This window comes from Bombina bombina, chromosome 1, assembly GCF_027579735.1.
Source record: "Bombina bombina isolate aBomBom1 chromosome 1, aBomBom1.pri, whole genome shotgun sequence".
Classification (NCBI taxonomy): Eukaryota; Metazoa; Chordata; class Amphibia; order Anura; family Bombinatoridae; genus Bombina; species Bombina bombina.
The window spans coordinates 1454362398-1454382307 of record NC_069499.1 but is presented as its reverse complement, the minus strand read 5'-3'; positions in this window follow the sequence as shown (position 1 = coordinate 1454382307).

Genomic DNA, 19910 nt, shown 5'->3' with positions numbered 1-19910 from the left:
GTCCTCTATTGACTCTCCTGGATCATAGTTAAGATGGTACGAATAGTTTCCATCTTAAATGATAGAATTCTAAAGAATTTGTTTAAGATCTTTTAGATCCAAAATAGGTCTGAAGGTTTCCTTTCCTTGGGAACCACAAACCGATTTGAGGAAAACTGTGTCCCTGTTCCTCTATTGGAACTGAATGGGTCACGTACACAATGCAAGAATGTCTCTTTCTTTATCTGGTTTGCAGATAAATGTGAAAGGCAAAAACTCCCCTTTTTTGGGGGGGAAAGCTTTGAAATCCAGAAGATATCTCTGGGGTATAATTTCCAATGCCCAGGGATCCTGGGCATCTCTTGCCCACGCCTGGGCGAAGAATGAAGTCTGCCCCCTATAGGATCCGTTACCAGATAGGGGTCCGTTCCTCATGCTGTTTTAGAGGCAGCAGCAGGCTCCTTGACCTGCTTATCTTTGTTCCAGGTCCGGTTGTCTCCAGACCGCCTTGGACAGAGCAAAAGTTCCCTCTTATTTTGCCTTAGAGGAAGTTGATGCCACACCTGCCTTGAATTTTTGAAAGGCACGAAAATTAGGCCTTTTTTGTCCCTTGATTTGGACCTGTCCTGAGGAAGGGCATGATCTTTTCCTTCAGTGATATAAGTAATAATCTCCTTCAAACTAGGCCTGAATAGGGTCTGCCCCTTGAAGGGAAGTTAAGTAGCTTATTTATTAAAGTCACGACAGCTGACCATGATATAAGCCATAGCGCTCTGCGCGCCAGTATAGTAAAAAACAGAATTCTTAGCCGTTAGTCTAGTCAAAGGAACAAAGGCATCAGAAAACAAAGGAATTGGCTAGCTTAAGTGCTCTAAGCTTGTCAAATATATTCATCCAATGGAGCCTGTAAAGCCTCATCAAGAGACTCAAACCAGAACGCCGCAGCAGCAGTGACAGGAGCAATGCGTGCAAGGGGCTACAGGATAAAACCTTGTTGAATAAACATTTTTTATCCATTGGATCTAAAAAAGCACAACAGTCCTCGCCAGAGGTAGTGGTACGCTTAGCTAGAGTAGAAACTCTTCTCTCCACCTTAGGAACTGTCTGCCATAAGTCCCGTGTGGTGGCAACTATTAGAAAACATTCTTCTAAAAAATAGGAGGGGAAGAGAACGGCACACCTGGTCTATCCCATTCCTTATGAAAAATTTTAGTAAACCTCTTTAGGTATTGGAAAAACATAAGTACACACCGGCACTGCATATTATTTATCCAGTCTACACAATTTCTCTGGCACTGCGATTGTACACATTCATTCAGAGCAGCTAAAGCCTCCCTGAGCAACAAGTGGAGGTTCTCAAGCATAAATTTTAAATGTAGAAATATCAGAATCAGGTTAAATCATCTTCCCTGAGTCACAAATATCACCCACAGACTAAGCATATTGTGAGGTAGTATCAGACATGGTTCTTAAAGCGTCTGTATGCTCTGTATCTACCCCCAGAGCTGTTTTGCTTTCCTTTAATTTCAGGTAGTCTGACTAATACTGCTGCCAGTGTATTATACACAACCTTTGCCATGTCTTGTAAAATAAACGCTATGGGCGCCATTTGAGCGTGAGTCCCTGGAGCGGGAGTCAAAGGGTCTGACACGTGGGGAGAGTTAGTCGGCATAACTTCCCCCTCGACAGAATCCTCTGGTAAAATAAACGCTATGGGTGCCCTTGATGTACTTGGCGCCATTTGAGCGTGAGTCCCTAAAGCGGGAGTCAAAGGGTCTGACACGTGGGGAGAGTTAGTCGGCATAACTTCCCCCTCGACAGAATCCTCTGGTGGTAATGTTTTTAAATACAAAAAATGATCTTTATTGTTTAACATGAAATCAGTACATCTGGTACACATTCTAAAATGGGGTTCCACCATGGCTTTAAACATAATAAACACAGAGCCTCCTCTATGTTAGACATGTTAGAACTAATAAAGAGACTAGTAAGCTTGGAAAACACTTTAAATCAAGTTAACAAGCAAATATAACAAACGTTACTGTGCCTTTAAGAGAAACAAATTTTGTCAAAATTTGAAAAACAGTGAAAAATGGCAGTAAATCAAACGAAATTTTTACAGTACATGTAATAAGTTAACAGAGCATTGCACCCACTTGCAAATGGATGATTAACCCCTTAATGCAAAAAACAGATAAAAAAAAAAAAAAAAAAAAAAACGACATTTTTTTAAACAGACACAACAAAACTGCCACAGCTGAGCTGTGGATTACCTTCCCTATAACTGTTTCTATGCAAAATTTAAGCCAGCCATGTGGAAAAATTAGGCCCCAATAAGTTTTATCACCAAACATATGTTAAAAAACGATTAAACATGCCAGCAAACGTTTTAAAACACATTCTTATAAGAGTATGTATGTCTATTAATAAGCCTGATCCAGTCGCTATCACTGCATTTAAGGCTTTACTTACATTACTTCGGTATCAGCAGTATTTTCTTAGTCAATTCCATTCCTTAGAAAAATATATTTCTGCACATACCTTAGCATATATCTCTATCAATCAGCCTGGTACCAGTCGCTTTCACTGCATTTAAAGGCTGTACTTACATTACTTCGGTATCAGCAGTATTTTCTTAGTCAATTCCATTCCTTAGAAAAATATTTTACTGCACATACCTTATTTGCAGGAAAACCTGCACGCCATTCCCCCTCTGAAGTACCTTACTCCTCAGAATGTGTGAGAACAGCAACTGGATCTTAGTTACGTCTGCTAAGATCATAGAAAAAACGCAGGCAGATTCTTCTTCCAAATACTGCCTGAGATAAACAGCACACTCTGGTGCCATTTAAAAATAACAAACTTTTGATTGAAGAAATAAACTAAGTATAAAAAACCACAGACTCTCACGACCTCCTATCTATGTTGAGACTTGCAAGAGAATGACTGGTAATGGCAGTTAGGGGAGGAGCTATATAGCAGCTTTGCTGTGGGTGGACTCTTGCAGCTTCCTGTTGGGAAGGAGAATATATCCCATAAGTAATGGATGATCCGTGGACTGGATACACTTAACAAGAGAAATTGGGTTCAGTGTCCCTTTAAGCAAGATAGCTGCAATTTTGGGATTTTTTTTCTTTCTTGAAAGTGTTGTAAAAGGTAATAACACACACACATACCACACACTCATAACACACACACAACAACACACTCTCATGCAACACACACACACATATAACATTCACACACCACACACACTCATATAACACGCACAACAAACTTTCATGCAACACACACACATATAACACGCACACACAACACACTCTCATGCAACACACACACATATAACACGCACACACATATAACACACACACACATATAACACGCACACACATATAACACGCACACACACACAACACGGTCTCACATAACACACAACACACACACTCATAACATGCACACACAACACACTCTCATGCAACACACATACACCACACACTTTCATACAGCACACAAACAAGTTGGGACCCAATAAAAATGGTGTTGCGACCAAGTAATGGGTCTCGACCCGTGGTTTGAAGAACCCTGATCTAGACAGTGTATCTAAACTGATTTTCTTCCTGGACTTATGTCAGCAAATAAGAATATAAGTTATATTTTAAGGTGTGATAAGGCTCAGAGCTCTTCAGTGATATTTATGTATCTGTGTACCAGCATGTATAGCTAATAAACTGTATGTGACTATCACTGTGTGCTCAGTCACTCCAGGCATGTGTGTCAAAGTCTAATACATTTATTTGTCAGTGAGATAGATTCACAAACAATCTCTAAGGCCTCTTCAATCTCTCCAGTCTCACCAATTCTAAACAGTACTACTCCTGCTTTATAACTGTCATTTAAAAAGGACTTATAGGTACAATAAGAAAATGCCATAATCATTTAGAACAATATCTTACTATTGCTTGTCGATTCTTATTTTATTTTAACCTTGACAGGTGAATATGGACATATATTTCCCCTGATAGGCCCAGAGGTCAAGTTTAGCTTTGTGTTCAGTAGTTCATGTTTAACACATAGGGTCTGAAGCTAAAAAACGATCGTCACCGCTAAAACTTTACACTACTGTACGAGATTAGTTCTAATATCGCAATTACACTGTACTAAACGTGTTCTATTTAATAACTTTAATCACATGCATATAGAATATAAAGGCATTCTATGGGGGTTTCATAGGCATTCCATGCAAGTGGTATACTGTATTATAATGGGGACACATTCCAGAAAAGCTCTAATGTTCTAAATAATATCCTCCGTCTCCAGCTTGTGTTGCCCAGTGGTGGTTATAGAACTTAATATCTGGGGGGCTAACAAAGGTTGTTAAAAAGCTGAAAGACACTGACATTAAAGATAAAAAAAATCATACAGCTTTGGGAACCATGGATATTATATGCTAAATCCAAGCAGAGCTTTTTTTCTCTCTGTGACTATTGACATTATTTTATGCTGTCAGAGCAGGAGCAAGCTGCATTGAATGTAATGGCGCGGTCGGGCTGGGCTGTGACTAAACAGCTGGCCCGATGCGCTCTGAGGGTAAACTAGACCCGCTCAGTAGAGCACAGAGGGATGGTCTGGAAAACCCTCTTTTGTAATAAAAAATCACCGGATATATTATGTAATAAAAAACTAGCACTAATATAATGTTATATAATTCTGCACTATGTGCAGAATTATATAACATTATTTTTTAGGTTTACTGGCCCTTTAAATAACCCTCCCCCTTCCCCTATCCCCTCAGTCATTCAGGAAAAGTAGGATAAACATCAGGGTATAAAGGTGCCAGAATAAAAACAAAAAGGGAGCCCCCCAAACAAACAAAGAATAAGTAACGGGCAGGGTCGTGGGCTCTCCCTGCCAGGAAAGAAAGGAATTTATCTGGTAAGCATAAATTTAGTTTTCTTTCCATAAGGCAGGGAAAGTTAACGACTTCATTCCTTACTGTTTGGAAAACAATACTCAAGCTCCAGAGGACACGGAAGGGATAACGGGAGGGAACAAAAAAGAGGTGGACCCTAATCTGAGGGCACCTCAGCCTGCAAAACCTTTCTCCCGAAAGCTGCTTCAGCCGAAGCAAACACATCAAACTTGTAAAATTTAGAAAAATGATGTAAGAAGGATCAGGTAGCCGCCTTACAAATCTGATCCATTGAGGTTTCATTCTTAAAAACCCAGGAAGAAGCAACTGCTCTAGTGGAATAAGCCGTAATCCTCTCAGGAGGGTGTTATAAGCTATGCGGATGACACTTTTCAACTAGAAAGACAAGGAAGACGTAGTGGCCTTCTGACCTCTATGCTTACCCGCATAGATGACAAAGATGAAGATTGTCTGAACTCCTTAGTAGCCTGAAGGTAGAACTTCAAGGCATGAACCACATCTAGATTGTGAAGCAAACGTTCCTTCGCTGAAAAAGGATTGGGACTCAAGGAAAGAACAATAATCTCTTGATTAATAAAGAAGGGGGGTGCTAACCTGGTCTCTTATATACCTGGCCTCTGATGAAGAAGGAGCATACAGCACTAACCTTTGAAACGCGTAAGGATTATTTCTGAAAAACGCCATGCTCTTGATCTTTTATGTCCTGTTGGTGATTCAGCTTGAGAGATATATCTTCTGCCTGTGTTAAGGAATTGCTTTGAAATTACCTCATATGTATTGAGGTTTTTAAATGTGAGCATACTATTTGTGGGTGCTTTTTGTATGTTTTTATACAAATAAAACTGTGTTGCACTATCTCTCTCCTGTTTTGTGTTTCATGTAAACTGGGACCACATCTCTGGACAAAGTTTGATGAGATTGCAAGGAGACAAGATACACCTGGTAGAAGAAAAAGACGATGGCGTTTACCAATTATGGGGGTCCGTGTATAGGAGCAGCGTTGTCTTCAGCGACGGCACCAGTTTGTGTAATCCAGCCTGCAGCGCCTGGAGCCCAGGAAGACACGCCTCCGTCAAGGGCGTACAATCGATCCACGTAAAAGAAAAGCACTCCCGGGCATCACAGGTATGTAAGCTTGACCAGGATATCAGCACATCCACATAATAGGAATACTCACAAAGTCACCATCAACTTAAGATGTAAAAATAGTGCTCTTTATTGGGATATAATAAAAACAAAAAGGAGTCTCAGTCCCATATATGCACAGAATGGGTCACAGCAAAAAGACTGCAGACATGTTTCGTATGGTGCTCCACGCTTGATTACTGCTATCTGTCTGCTGTGGCCATGTTCTCTATTTAAAGAGACATCAATTAACACTAATAAAATAATAAAAACAACAAATTAACCCATTCCTGCCTAGAACAATGCTTTACTTAGCACGTGTATCTATTTACTTGTACTTAAGGAAATTATTTAAGACCTCCTGTAAGTGTGAATTACCCCTTATTATAGATTGTATCTTGGTCTGTTTTAACTTAAAGTGTTGGCTAATAAAGCTATGTATGTGAGATGGACTATTATGAGAGTGAATTATTGGAGTTAAAGCGTATTATATTAGATGCTCAGACAATGATGCATATTTTGCATTATACAAAAACTGATTAATATCCTAAAAAAGTAAATAATAAATATATAGCCAAAGAGGGATATATTACAAAATATTAGCAGACCCTAAATAAACAGGTTAACATCACTTTCTTTGTTTATCCCCTGTGGGTGTCTGGTATTAAGCAAGAAAATCCATTTTGCCTCCTTATAGCCGAGTTTGTATTCTCTATCACCCCCCTTTTGTGTTGGGGGGCATGATCTATTGCTTGAATAGAGAAAAGTGATGCATAACCCTGATGCATGGTTTTGAAGTGTTTAGATACTGGTGTAAAAGTATCCGGATTCTCTATGTCTCTTATGTGTTCGAGTGTCCTATCTTTGAGGAGGCGTTTGTTCCTACCTACGTATTGTGTATAGCACCCCCTACATGTCACAAGATAGATTACATGATTGGAGTTACAATTTAATTTGAATCTGATATCATATTCTTGGTTTGTGATTGTGGACTTGAAGTTTGTACCTTCTACAACATAATTACAGGTTTTGCACCGTTGTGCTCTACACTTAAAGAATCCTAGTCTACTTGGTAGCCATGTCCTATTCTTTGTGCTTGGTAAGTCAAATGGTGATACTATATTGCCAATAGTTTTACCTTTTTTGGCCACAAATTTACAACCTCCCATAGCTACCTGCGATAAACCAGAATATATCGCTAATATGGGAAGGAATTGCTTTACAATATCGCATATTTTGTTATATTCCAAGCTATATGGGGTACTGAATATTACTTTATCTTTCCCATCTGTGATACACCTGGTGTCTGAGAGCAAACTACTCCTACACTATGCGGCCCTTACCTCATATTGATTGAGGTAGAAGAGTGTAAGTAGATACCCGAAAGGGACCAGGATTCTTGCCTCCTATATTCCTCATTTTATAAATTGACTGTGGACTTTCCTATTTATATTAACCTATATCTGCAGGAATTTAACACAAAACTTATTCTAATTTTATCAACGTATATTTTATCTATTAAGCTATTTATATAATATTGATGTGTATGTGCATGTATTTGACTACCACTATTTTCGACTAACACTGTATTGGAGGGTTCTAATAGTTTTAGAACCTACAGTAATTGCTTCAGCTCTATCTGATACAACCTGCAATATATCATCACCTAATTATTGACACACTATAATCTTTGTGATTTGCGTGTGTTTGTGATCTGGTGATTTTGTGCCAATCCACAAACCTCTCTTTATTTTAAATAAAATTTCTGTATTGTGTCTCTGGATTTGAGGGGATGCAGATAACACAATAGGTGGATTTTGGCAGCATATTTTTGCTCTACAGCACTGATTTCTCAGCGCCCAGATCACACCACTTTCTTTTCGTTCAATATTTATATATTAGTTGTAAAATTGTTTTTTACAATTGTGTATTGAGATACTCATTTCCCTTTTAGCTTTCAGTAGCACAACTCTCCCCCCCCCCACACACACTTTTAATCTCTTGATTAATGTTGTGATCTGACACCATCTTAGGAAGGAAATCTAACTTAGTACGTAACACCGCCTTATCGAAATGAAAAACAAGGTAAGGGGGTTCACAGGCAGAAATCTCGGAGACTCTGCAATAGCCAATAGAAACAAAGCCTTCGAAGATAACAGTTTAATGTCAACATTATGCATGGGCTCAAACGGAGCCTGCTGCAACACACGAAGAACAAGATTGAGACTCCATTGCGGAGCCATCTTTCTTAACAAAGGTCTAATCCTAGTCAGAGCCATAACGAAAGACTGCACATCCCTTCAGGGAACTAGCAGATAGACCCTTCTCCAGTCCATCCTGGAGAAAAGATCAAATTCTGGCAACCTTAACCTTATTCCAAGAAAAACTCCTCACACCAGTGCAGGTAAGTCCGCCACACCTTATGGTAGATGCGTCAAGTAACTGTCTTACGAGCTTGAATCAAAGTGTCGATGACACTTTTAGAAAAAACCTCTCCTGGCTTAGACTAAGCGTTCAATCTCCCCGCAGTCAGCCTGAGAGAATCGAGATTTTGAAGAACGAAGGGACCCTGTATTAGCAGGTCCCTGCGATAAGGTAACCTCCACAGAGAAAATAAGGACATCCCCACCAGATCCATGAACCAAGTCCTTCGTGGCCAGGATGAAGCAATCAGAATCACTGATATTGCTCCTGTTTGATACGGGTCACCACACAAGGGAGAAGAGGTAATGGAGGAAAGAGATACGTGTCTGAACCTCCATGGAACCGCTAGGGCATCTATTAGAACAGCTTTAGGATCCCTCAATCTCGACCCGTTCTTAGGTAGTTTGGCATTGAGATGGGAGGCCATGAGTTCTATCTATGGCATCCCCCATCTGCTTCTTATCTCTGCAAAGACCTCGGGGTGGAGAGACCATTCCCCCGGGTAAAAGGATTGCCTGCTGAGGAAGTCCGCTTTCCAGTTGTTCACACCCGGAATGTGGATCGCTGACAGCGTACAATTGTGGGCCTCCACCCATTCTAGGATTAGAGATACTTCTCTCATGGCTATGGAACTTCTCGTTCCTCCCTGATGGTTGATGTAAGCTACCAAAGTTATATTGTCTGATTGGAATCTGATAAACTGGGACAAACCCAGGAGGTGCCAAGCCTACAGTGCATTGAAGATTGCCCAGAGTTCCAAGATATGGATCGGAAGAGTGGACTCCTCCTGAGTCCACAGCCCCTGTGTCTTCCTGGCACACCAAATGGCTTCCCAGCCAGATAGACTGGCGTCCATAGTCACAATCTGCCAGGACAGTTTCAAGAAGCATGTGCCTTGGGACAGGTGATTTTGACAGAGCCACTAAGAGTGTGAGTCTCTTGACAGGCTGTCCAGAACTATCTGTTGTGACAGATCAGAGTGGTCGCCATTCCATTGACTCAGCATGCATAGCTGTAAAGGTCTGAGATGAAATCTGGCAAAGGGAATGATGTCCATACAAGACACCATGAGTCCAATCACCTCCATACACTGGGCCATCGAAGGTCTCAATGAGGTCTGGAGGGCAAGACATGCTATTGTTTGCTTGCAACGTCTCTGATCTGTTAGAGAGATCTTCATGGACACCAAGTCTATAACTGTGCCCAGGAAATTCACTCTGGTATTTGGAGTAAGCAAACTCTTTTTCAAGTTTATCTACCATCCATGTTACCGAAGAAGAAAGTCTGAGTGATCCCTTGCTAGATGAAAAGATGGTAAGGAGCTACTGCTATACCTCAGGTTCTGGCAACCGCTAAAAGAGCCCCCAGAACCTTTGTAAATATCCTTGGAGCAGTAGCTAAGCCAAACGGAAGTGCTAAGAACTGGAAGTGTTGATCCAGGCGGAGCTCAGGAACTGGAAATGTTCCCTGTGGATCGGAACATGAAGGTATGCATCCTTAAGATCTATGGTAATTATAAACTGTCCTTCCTGAACCAGGGGAAAGATTGATCTTATAGTCTCCATCTTGAAGGAGGGGACAGTTATAAATTAGTTTAGGCACTCTTTCTGATGCAGGTACCGGGACTATTACTGATAAGGAGGATAGATCCCTTACATAATCTAAAAAGGCTGTCCTCTTCTCTGGTCTTGTAGACAGTCTGGAGAGTAGTAATCTGTCCCTGGGCGGATGAGATTTAAATACTATCCGGTATCCCTGATATACGACTTGCAGCACCCAAGGATCCTGAACATCCTTAAACCAAGTCTGAGAAAAGCGGCACTCTGCCCCCTATTTGATCCAATTCTGGATGGGGGGCCGCCCCTTCATGTCGATTTGTTATCAGCGGGCTTCTTTGTCTGCTTGAACTTGTTCCAGGACTGAGCAGGCTTCCAAGAGCTCTTGGGCTGCTCGGGTATGGATGAAAATTGAGATTGTTGGGATTTGTCCGAATGAAAGGAGAGAAAATTAGAGGACTGCCATCCCTTAGGTCTGTTCTTCTTATCCTGAGGTAGGAAGGCACCTTTCCCTCCAGTAACCATAGAGATGAGGGAGTCCAGACCTGGTCCAAATAATATCTTCCCCTTGAAAGGGAGAGAAAGGAGTCTAGGATTTAGAAGTCATATCCGCAGACCAAGACTTCAACCAGAGACCCCTGCGGGCTAAGACCACAAAACCTGAAGCCTTAGCATTCAGGCAAATAATCTGCATATTCGCATCACAGATGAAAGAATTAGCTACTCTTAAAGCTTTAATTCTCTCCTGAATATCCTTGAGGGGAGACTCTACCTCGATAAGTTCTGACATGGAGTCACACCAGTAGGTGGCGACTTCGGCCACCGCAGCCACTGCTGCCACCGGTTGAAATAAAAATCCCACATGTTGAAACATTCTCCTTAGGAAAGTTTCCAACTTCTTATCAATAGGTTCTCTAAAGGAAGAGCTATCCTCTAGAGGGATAGTAGTACGCTTAGCTAGCATTGAAATGGCGCGATTCACCTTAGGGATGGAGCCCCACAGCTCTAATTGAGAGTCAGGGACCGGGAACAATTTTTTAAAGGTAGCCGAGGGAGAAAAGGATGTTCCAATTCTTTCCCATTCATTACTAATAATGTTCGCCATACAAACTGGGACCAGAAAAGATTGTGATACATTCCTGTCTTTATAAACCCTATCTAACTTAGGGATCTTAGGTTCCTCAGGTAGCATAGCCTCAGGAACTTCTAGCATAGACAGAAGCTCCTTCAGTAAAAAAACGCAGATGTTCAATTTTAAATCTAAAGGAGGGTTCCTCCGCCAGAGGAGATTTAGTAATAGAAGTCTCTGACTCCGAAAGTTCAGCCTCTAACGCCACAGAGGTTTACTTATCCTCGGATAGCTAGGACAAACAAGCTAGATCCGATTGGAAATGAGATTAATCTAAAACAGGAGAACTGTGTTTAACCTTTCTCTTATGTTTTCCAGAGATAGGTAGGGCACTCAGGGCCACAGACACCGCCAATTGTAACTGTGCGGTAAAGTCCGCAATAAAAATGACCCTCTGTGGTGACATAACTTACTGACCTAGCTGTTATTGAAATCCTTTCCCCCCAGATACACCTTTCTCTCTGAACTAGGTGTTTAATTAAAGACACTCCCATTAGCCTTGACTGGCATGTGCTTGGCCAAACCCCTTTGAAATGAGAATAAAATTGGGAAACACTCTATTTCTCACCCCCTCTTCTCATCCTGTTCCTGAAAGGATGGCCTATTTTAGACACATTGGTGAATTTGGCTGAGTATATTCTTAGGATTATTTTTAGCAGTGTTGCACAAATTGGGGTTGTAGTAGAGTTGCCCTGTATTAATTATTTGGACTGTTTTGCTGTAAAATAGATGTGTATATATACCTGTAAATATTTCTCTTATTATTAACATATATTGATTCCTAATAAACTCTTTGGAAAAAATGGAGACCTTTTAATTAATAACCACATTTTGGCGGCCACAAAGTTTTAGACAAATCCATATGCCAATTAGTTTTGCAGGAATCAGATACATATGTTGATTTAATTTTAGCATATTGCAGGTTATATCTTTTATATGTTTCTCTATGTTGTTTTTTTTATTTTAAATTTTGAATTTTATTCTGGACTTTGTGTTTGTTTAAATTTGCATGGAATTTGAACTTAAAATATATAGCTTAGTACAATTAAAATTTGGTTTTGTTTGAATGTTCACTTTTTGTGAACAAATGTTTCAGATTGTAAATTAGGAAAATACAGTTTAACTTGGGGAATATGCTAAGCCATTAGCAGTTTAAAGCATGTTTCGTCGCGCCCCCCCCCCCCCCTCTTCTTCCATTTCTTTGTTAGTGAGCAGATGGTTCAGATTATTAATTAAGTTTTTATGGAATACAAAACAAGGTGAAACAAAAAGTAAAAATTTGCATTTTAAAAAATCTTTGCTAGGAGCAACTGTTTTTTTTATATATATATCCTGTGTTTGAAGTAGATACTGGAACCAAGCTACAGTTGAAATAAGCATTTAAAAAAGTTCTATAGAAACTATGTGAAACCAAAGAAAAGTTCAATTTGCTTAAACTTATCAGACTCGTTTATTGGGTTTTAAGCTATAATACATTTATTTACCTTACAATGTACATTAAGATTAATCTGATTCCCCCCTCTTCTTCTAAACAATCAAAATGTAAAATATTATAGTTTTTCCTCAATGTAATACTGTATGCTTCCATTGCTTTAGCTAATTGTCTTGGGAAAATATCAGTAAAAGGCATCCTTGCTTTACTTTGTTCACTTATTTATTTTTTCCCCTTTTATCTCCTTCAATTATTAAGGTTAGTATTATTGATGGTTTAAACACCTTTTAAAAGAGAACTATATTTCATTTTAAATTTTTTCTCTTTTCGGGTGTTACCTGAGATCTGCTAAAAATGCATGTGAAAAACTTTATTTCACAAGAGGTTTGTGACTACTTTAAAAACTATATCCATAAATATAATGGTCCATTCCTCATCCCAGAAGCTAAGAACCCTAACTGTGAAAGTTTCTTAGAGATCACAGGTAGTAACTCTTAAAAAGATTAATAATAATAAAAGCACAGGCAGTGATTTCAACAATAATGGGACTAACAAACATTATTGGAGACTTGACAGAGCAAAATAAAGATCTTAAGTTAAAGTTAGATGAAACACAGTCTGACAGAGATTGTATTAAAGAGACATGAAACCCAAATTTTTGTTTTCATGATTCAGATAGAGATTATAAATTTAAACAAATTTCTTAATGTGTTTCATTCTCTTGGTATAATTTGTTGAAGGAGCAGCAATGCACTAATGGTTTCTAACTGAACACATGTGTGAGCCAATCACAATCAATATATATATGCAGCCACCAATCAACAGCTAGAACCTAGGTTCTCTGCTGCTCCTGAGCTTGCCTAGATAAACATTTCAGCAAAGGATAACAAGAGAGGGAAGCAAATTAAATAATAGAAGTAAATTGGAAAGTTGTTTAAAATTGTATTCTCTATCTGAATCTTGAAAAAAATGTTTCATGTCCCTTTAAGTTTTCTGCTTTAACTAACACCATACAGATCAGTAAATTACGTCAATTAAAATTAACAGAAGACAGCAGAAATGAATGCTCAAATAAAATTACTGAGTTACTGTCACAAAGTAGAGAGCCAAAACAAGTGATAAAACAAGATAATATGCCACTGGGTCCCACTAAAAACTGAAGTTCTGTTCCAGTTGCCCCTGTCATAATATCTTAGCATTTTAACACCCCGAAAGTTCCTACAGGTTTTTCAAATCAGACTAGGCCAACGACTGTAGCAGATAAAGACATTTTTCACTAGAGCTGAGAAGTGGTGGAATTTTCACCCATACACCATTAAGGCAATCTCTGCAGTTGAAGCAGCCAATGGAGAATAATCTGAATATTCACAGGCACGAATCAGAGAGGGGCAACAGGAGACATGTTTGGGGATATCAGAATAGTAGAGGATCAAATACAGGAAACTGGAGAGACAGGAATTTAAATGGCGAAATTAACAGAGGAGAAAATAAGTATAAAAATTAGAGGCAATAAGGCCAACTTAAGTTATTGGGAACTCAAACAACAAAAGAGGAGAATGAGAGATGAAATTGGGTTTCTAAAGAAACAGTTGACAGAGCTGGAGTGCTCAAATTAAATAATTCATTTTTGTTTATAAGCATATTTGTTTGCAAGTGTATTTGTATCATGTAATGTGTACTTTAGTTTTAAGTTCAATTAATAATTTAAAGTTTTTTCTTTATTACGTTTTAAACATGCCAATATTTAGAATGCATAGTTAATTGATGCATTCTCTTTCTAATAAACAATAACAGATACCTCCAATGTGATTACTTTTAGGATGCCACATGCAAGAAAATTTTCATGTAAACTGTCTGAAGTCTTATCTTGCAGGAAGAAAACCAATGAAGACAGAGGCTTCTCACCTTTCCTTCCACCTTTTCCCAATAACACATATTATAGATTGTTGTTTTTCAGGTGTCATCAGGACTGACCTTACCATTAATCTATGATGGTGGCGTTGGACAAATTAAATAAGTATAACATGTATCACAATGGAGATGTAAAATGGGGCATTAGGCCAAAATAATATATAGCATAAATGGGTAAATAATCATATAGGACAAGCAACATAAGTTTAAGTAAGGGGGCGAGTGGGATGATGCAATGATAGAGGCACATCCCAACTTGAAGTTAATAACTGTGAATGGGGTTTCTACTGCAGATGGAGTGTTGTAGTGTGAAGTAAATATATGCCTGGTTTTAATCTCTTTTCATTCCTTCGAGGGTCCTGAAAAAAACTAAGTGGTTCAAAGAGACGTGTGGTAAAGCAAAAGCAAGGACCAGATGCCAAAAGATCAAACAAAGAACTTCAGTGAAATATTATAACTTTTGTTTTACAGGCACAATTCACTCTTTATTAATAAAGATTTTACTACATGCATACCCATCTAGTGTACTCACACTCGCATATGTACTTTTAATTTTTCCCAATTTTAAGACCATTGTATAAATGTTGCTAATGGGGTTTAGCATAGAATTTGTGTCTATGTATAATATTGAGTGCATTTTTTTAATTAATTGTATAAATTTAGACTAGGAATTGACAGTCTAAGGAAAGTACAGAAGAGCTCATATCGCAGAGGGAATGATTCCGAAGGGATGGTGGAAGAATTTTCCCTGTAAGGTTTTCGCTCCCACTGTGTTCTTCTGTACTAGTGGGTATAACTAGAAAACGGGGCAACGTAGGAGAAGAAAAAGTGAGGGAATGTGGTGACCTAGCTGTTATTGAAATTCCTTCCTCCCAGATACACCTTTCTCTCTGAACTAGGTGTTTAATTAAAGACACTGCCATTAGCCTTGACTGGCATGTGCTAGGCCACGGGGAACTGCATGTGAAGCGGTTAGTGTAGAAATGGTAGTAATCTCTCGGTCAACAGAATCCTGAGTGGTTGATGGCTCAGAGGGACTAACAGCGTGTAACACACCTGTTAGACCTAATGAATGCTTTGGCTGTTATCATAGCACTTGGTAATGCTTTTAGTGGAGTGAAGTGTGCTAGTTTAGTTAAACGATCTATTACAACAAAGATGGTGTTATGGCGTTGTGATGCTGGCAACTCAACAATAAAATCCATGGAAATAGTATTCCAAGGCTTATCAGGGATTGGCATAGACGTCAAATATCCAATTGGATTCTTGTGTTCTACCTTATTCCTTGAGCAAGTATCACAACTGTTTATGTAGTCAACTATGGTATGTTCCATCTTGGGCCACCAGAAATATCTCCTGGTCAATTCAGTTGTTTTCTGAATACCTGTATGGCCCGACAACAAACTATCATGGGTATATGTTAAAATAAGATTCCTAAGTGAGTGGGGAATGAATAACTTTCCTTTGTGATAAAACAACCCGGTTGTGGTATCTTTTTCACAACTATCGGGAAAGTTGGTTTCCTTTTTAAGTGCCGATAGGATTTCTATTTCTAGATTTGTGAGTGTCCCCAAAAAAATTTCTTCCGGTATCATCGGGGACGGATTATTTGGAGTTAGATGGAGTTCATGTTGTCTGGATAAGGCATTCGCTTTTATATCAGCGGTTCCTGGTCTATACGTTATATGGAAATTGAAACGATCCAAAAAAAGTGCCCAGCAAACTTGATGGGATGAGAGGGTCTTGTTTTTTTTTGCAGATATTCCAAGTTCTTGTGATCGGTATATATCAGAAAAGGTTCCATAGTGCCCTCTAATAAGTGTCTCCAGTGTTCTAGAGCTCGTTTTATGGCTAGCAATTCTTTATCACCAACAGTGTAATTGCTTTCCGCCGGTAAAAAGGTTTTAGAATAGAATGCTATGGGATGCATCTGTTTTGTTTGTTTGTCTAGTTGTGATAGTACTGCACCGATTCCTGTATTAGAAGCATCCACTTCCAAAATGAATGGTCATAGTTTGGTAAAGTTAGTATTGGTGCTGTGGTAAACAGATGTTTTAGTTTAGTAAAAGCAGCCTGGGATTCCTCCGTCCGCGTGAACCTATGTTTATTACTAGTTGATTGAGTGAGCGGTTTCACGATAGAGGAAAAGTCTTCCTATAGAAGTTTGCAAATCCTAGGAATCTTTGAAGTGTCCGTATAGTTGTAGGTTTGGCCAGTCTATGATGGTGTTGATCTTTTGTGGGTCCATCTCAATCTTAATGGGTGAAATGATATAACCTAGGAATTTGAAATATGCATTTCTCTAATTTGGAATATAACTTGTTTTGTCTGAGTCTTGTCAGCACCCAGCGTACATGTTTTTCATGGTCACTAAGATTTTTGGAATAAATTAGGATATCATCCAAGTATATGATAACACAAACATCAGTCAGATCATGGAAAATCTAATTTATAAAATGCTGGAAAGTTTCCGGAGCATTACATAATCTGAAAGACATTACGTTATATTGATATAGACCTATCTGGTCCTGAACTTCCATTCATCGCCTTTTTTTATACGGATCAGAAGTTATGCCCCTTTTAGATCTAGTTTTGAAAATATGTTGGCTCTGGTTAGTCGTTCTAGAATCTCAGGAATTTAGGGTAGAGGGAATCGGTTTTTTTTTATTGTTATTGTGTTTAAAGCTCTGTAATCAATTATAGGGCGTAACGTATCATCTTTGTTTTTAACAAAGAAGATCCCAGCAGCTGCTGGAGAAGTTGAATGGGATATAAAACCCTTTTTTAAATTGTCATAGAAACATAGATATTGACGGCAGATAAGAGCCATAGGCCCAGCAAGTCTGCCCGACCTTACCTAACAGTATAAACTTATTTAGTTCGTAGGATAGCCCTATGCTTGTCCCATGCATTTTTAAAGTCCCCCACAGTGTTTGTTGCTACTACCTCTTGAGGAAGTTTATTCCATAAATCAATCACTCTTTCTGTAAAGAAGTGCTTCCTCAAATTACTCCTGAATTTACTACCCTTTAGCTTGAGCTCATGACCCCTTGTTCTTGAATTTTCCATTTTATGTAAAATACCCACAGGCTCAGTTTTACTAAACCCTTTAATGTACTTGAAAGTTGCTATCATATCACCTCTTTCCCTTCTCTCCTCTAAGCTATACATATTTAGGTCATTGAGCCTATCCTGTCATCCAAATAAGCTCGTAGATCTTGGAGCTCTTTTTGATTCATTGGATAATTTTTTCTGTGTGGTATTTGCGAACCAGGAATAGTGTTTATAGGGCAATCGAACACCCTATGGGGAGGAAGATTCTCAGCTTCCTTTAGATTAAATACGTCTGCCAGATCCTGATAAACTTCAGGTATACCCTGTTCCTAGATAGAGTACAATGTGGATAACATGTTTTGGTACAATACGTTGAATTGAGTGTTAGGGTATGTTGTGTCCAATCAATTAATGGATTATGGGTTTCTAACCAGGAGTAGCCTAAAATAACTGAGTGTTGGGCTATTGGTATTATGTCAAATGATAAATATTCAGTGTGTCCTAAAGAAGTGGTTGTTAGAAGGGGTATGGTATGTGATTGGTCCTTTTTGGATGAAAGTACCATCAATTAATTTGACAAACACAGGACTTGATTTGCACACCGTGGGAATTTTATTTGTAACTACAAATTCTGTGTCAATATATATACCAGACGCCCCAGAGTCTAGTATTAAAGCGTTAGTCAGTAGGCTGTGTTGATCCCACTGTATAATGAGAGGTAGGATTAGTTGATTTGACTTGGTGATATTATGTAAGTGTTTAAGTTTGACTTTCTTACCCTTTTTCTGTTTGGCTAGTAATGGACAACCGCTTACGGTGTGATCCTTATTTGCGCAATACAAACACAGGTTTGACATTCTCCTCCTAGTTTTCTCTTCATAAGTGAGTGGTCCTCTAATTGTTCCAATCTCCATAGGGACAGAAGTTGAGGGATATTTGTCTTGATTTGAAGGTGTGGAATAGGTACGTTTTGGGGTATTATCATAAGCCATTTTTTCTGCCTTTCTCTCTCTCAATCTTCGATCCAGAGTTATACACAATGTAGAAAGAGCTGTTAGGGTCTCAGGCATCTCTAGACGTGATAGTTTATCCTTAAGGTTCTCAGATAATAACAGCCGGAATTGATTTCTGAGACTGAAATCATTCCATTGCGAGTCTGAAGCCCACATCTGAAAATCTGTGATGTATTCCTCGACTGTTCTCTTCCCTTGTTTAAGGGTGCGTAACCTGGATTCTGCATTAATCTGGGTGTTTGTGACTTCGTATAAGGTTGACATGGCAGAAAAGAAATCCTGTTAGGAATCTAATATAGGATCATTGCATTCAAACAGCCTATTAGCCCATGTTCTGGGTTCGCCTAATAGATAAGAAATTGTGGTGCATACTTGTATTCTCTCACTATGGTAAGTCCTGGGTTTGAGGGAAAAAAGTAAATTGCATGCATTTCTAAAGTCTCTAAAGGCTGCATGTTAGCCAGAAAAAGGGGTAGGTGGTTTGATTTGCGGTTCAGGTGTTTCTAGCACTTTAGGGGTTAAACACTGTTTTATAAGAGCTCTTAGAGAAGTGTTCTCCGCTTGAACTTCTGTTAATCCATGGGCCAAATAATCCAATTTTTGATGGATGTTGGTGAACTCATTTTTAATTTCATTTGGATCCATGTTATTACAAGCAGAGTATGTGGCCTGATAATTCTGTAACACACCTGATAGTTATTGTGTGTTCTAGAATGTATCTGCAGTTTTTTAGAATAAGTGTTTGTTGCTCTTTTGTAATCTGCCTCAAATAACTTGGCAATGCTAAATGAGAGCGAACGCTGTGAGCTAGTTAATCAGGTAAGTGGTTGTTTTCTAGGATCAGATATAATTCCTTAAAACCTAACCACAAAATGAAGCTGACACCTTCAATATGCTGAGGAGAGGGAAGTATTTTCAGCTGAGAGGTTTTCTCCAATTAGAGAGGATAAACAGAGTTCTTAAACAAGTTGTAATTCCTCTAGATATTATGTTTAAGATGTCTGTTATAATTATATAAGTCCACTCAATCTTCACACACTCACACTTTGTAAAATACACACATAAAAGCAAGGATAAGCAGAAGTTATATACAATGTAAAGGTTTAGCCCAGACCTATAGTTTGATGGGTAACTGAGTCGGTGACAGGAATAAACAGGTATAATGCGTAGCACAAAACTCGCAGTAGCAGAATGAAGTCACACAAGTACCTTAGTCCGTTTGGTCACAGTTCCTGAGGGGTCCGGCGGTGTGTGCGTTACCTGGCTGCTTGCGAGTGAGGCTGAGCCAAAAGTGTGAGCGTGACTGACTTCCGGTTTCGTTTCTACGAGCCGACGTCCAGCTGATCAGTTCTTTGAA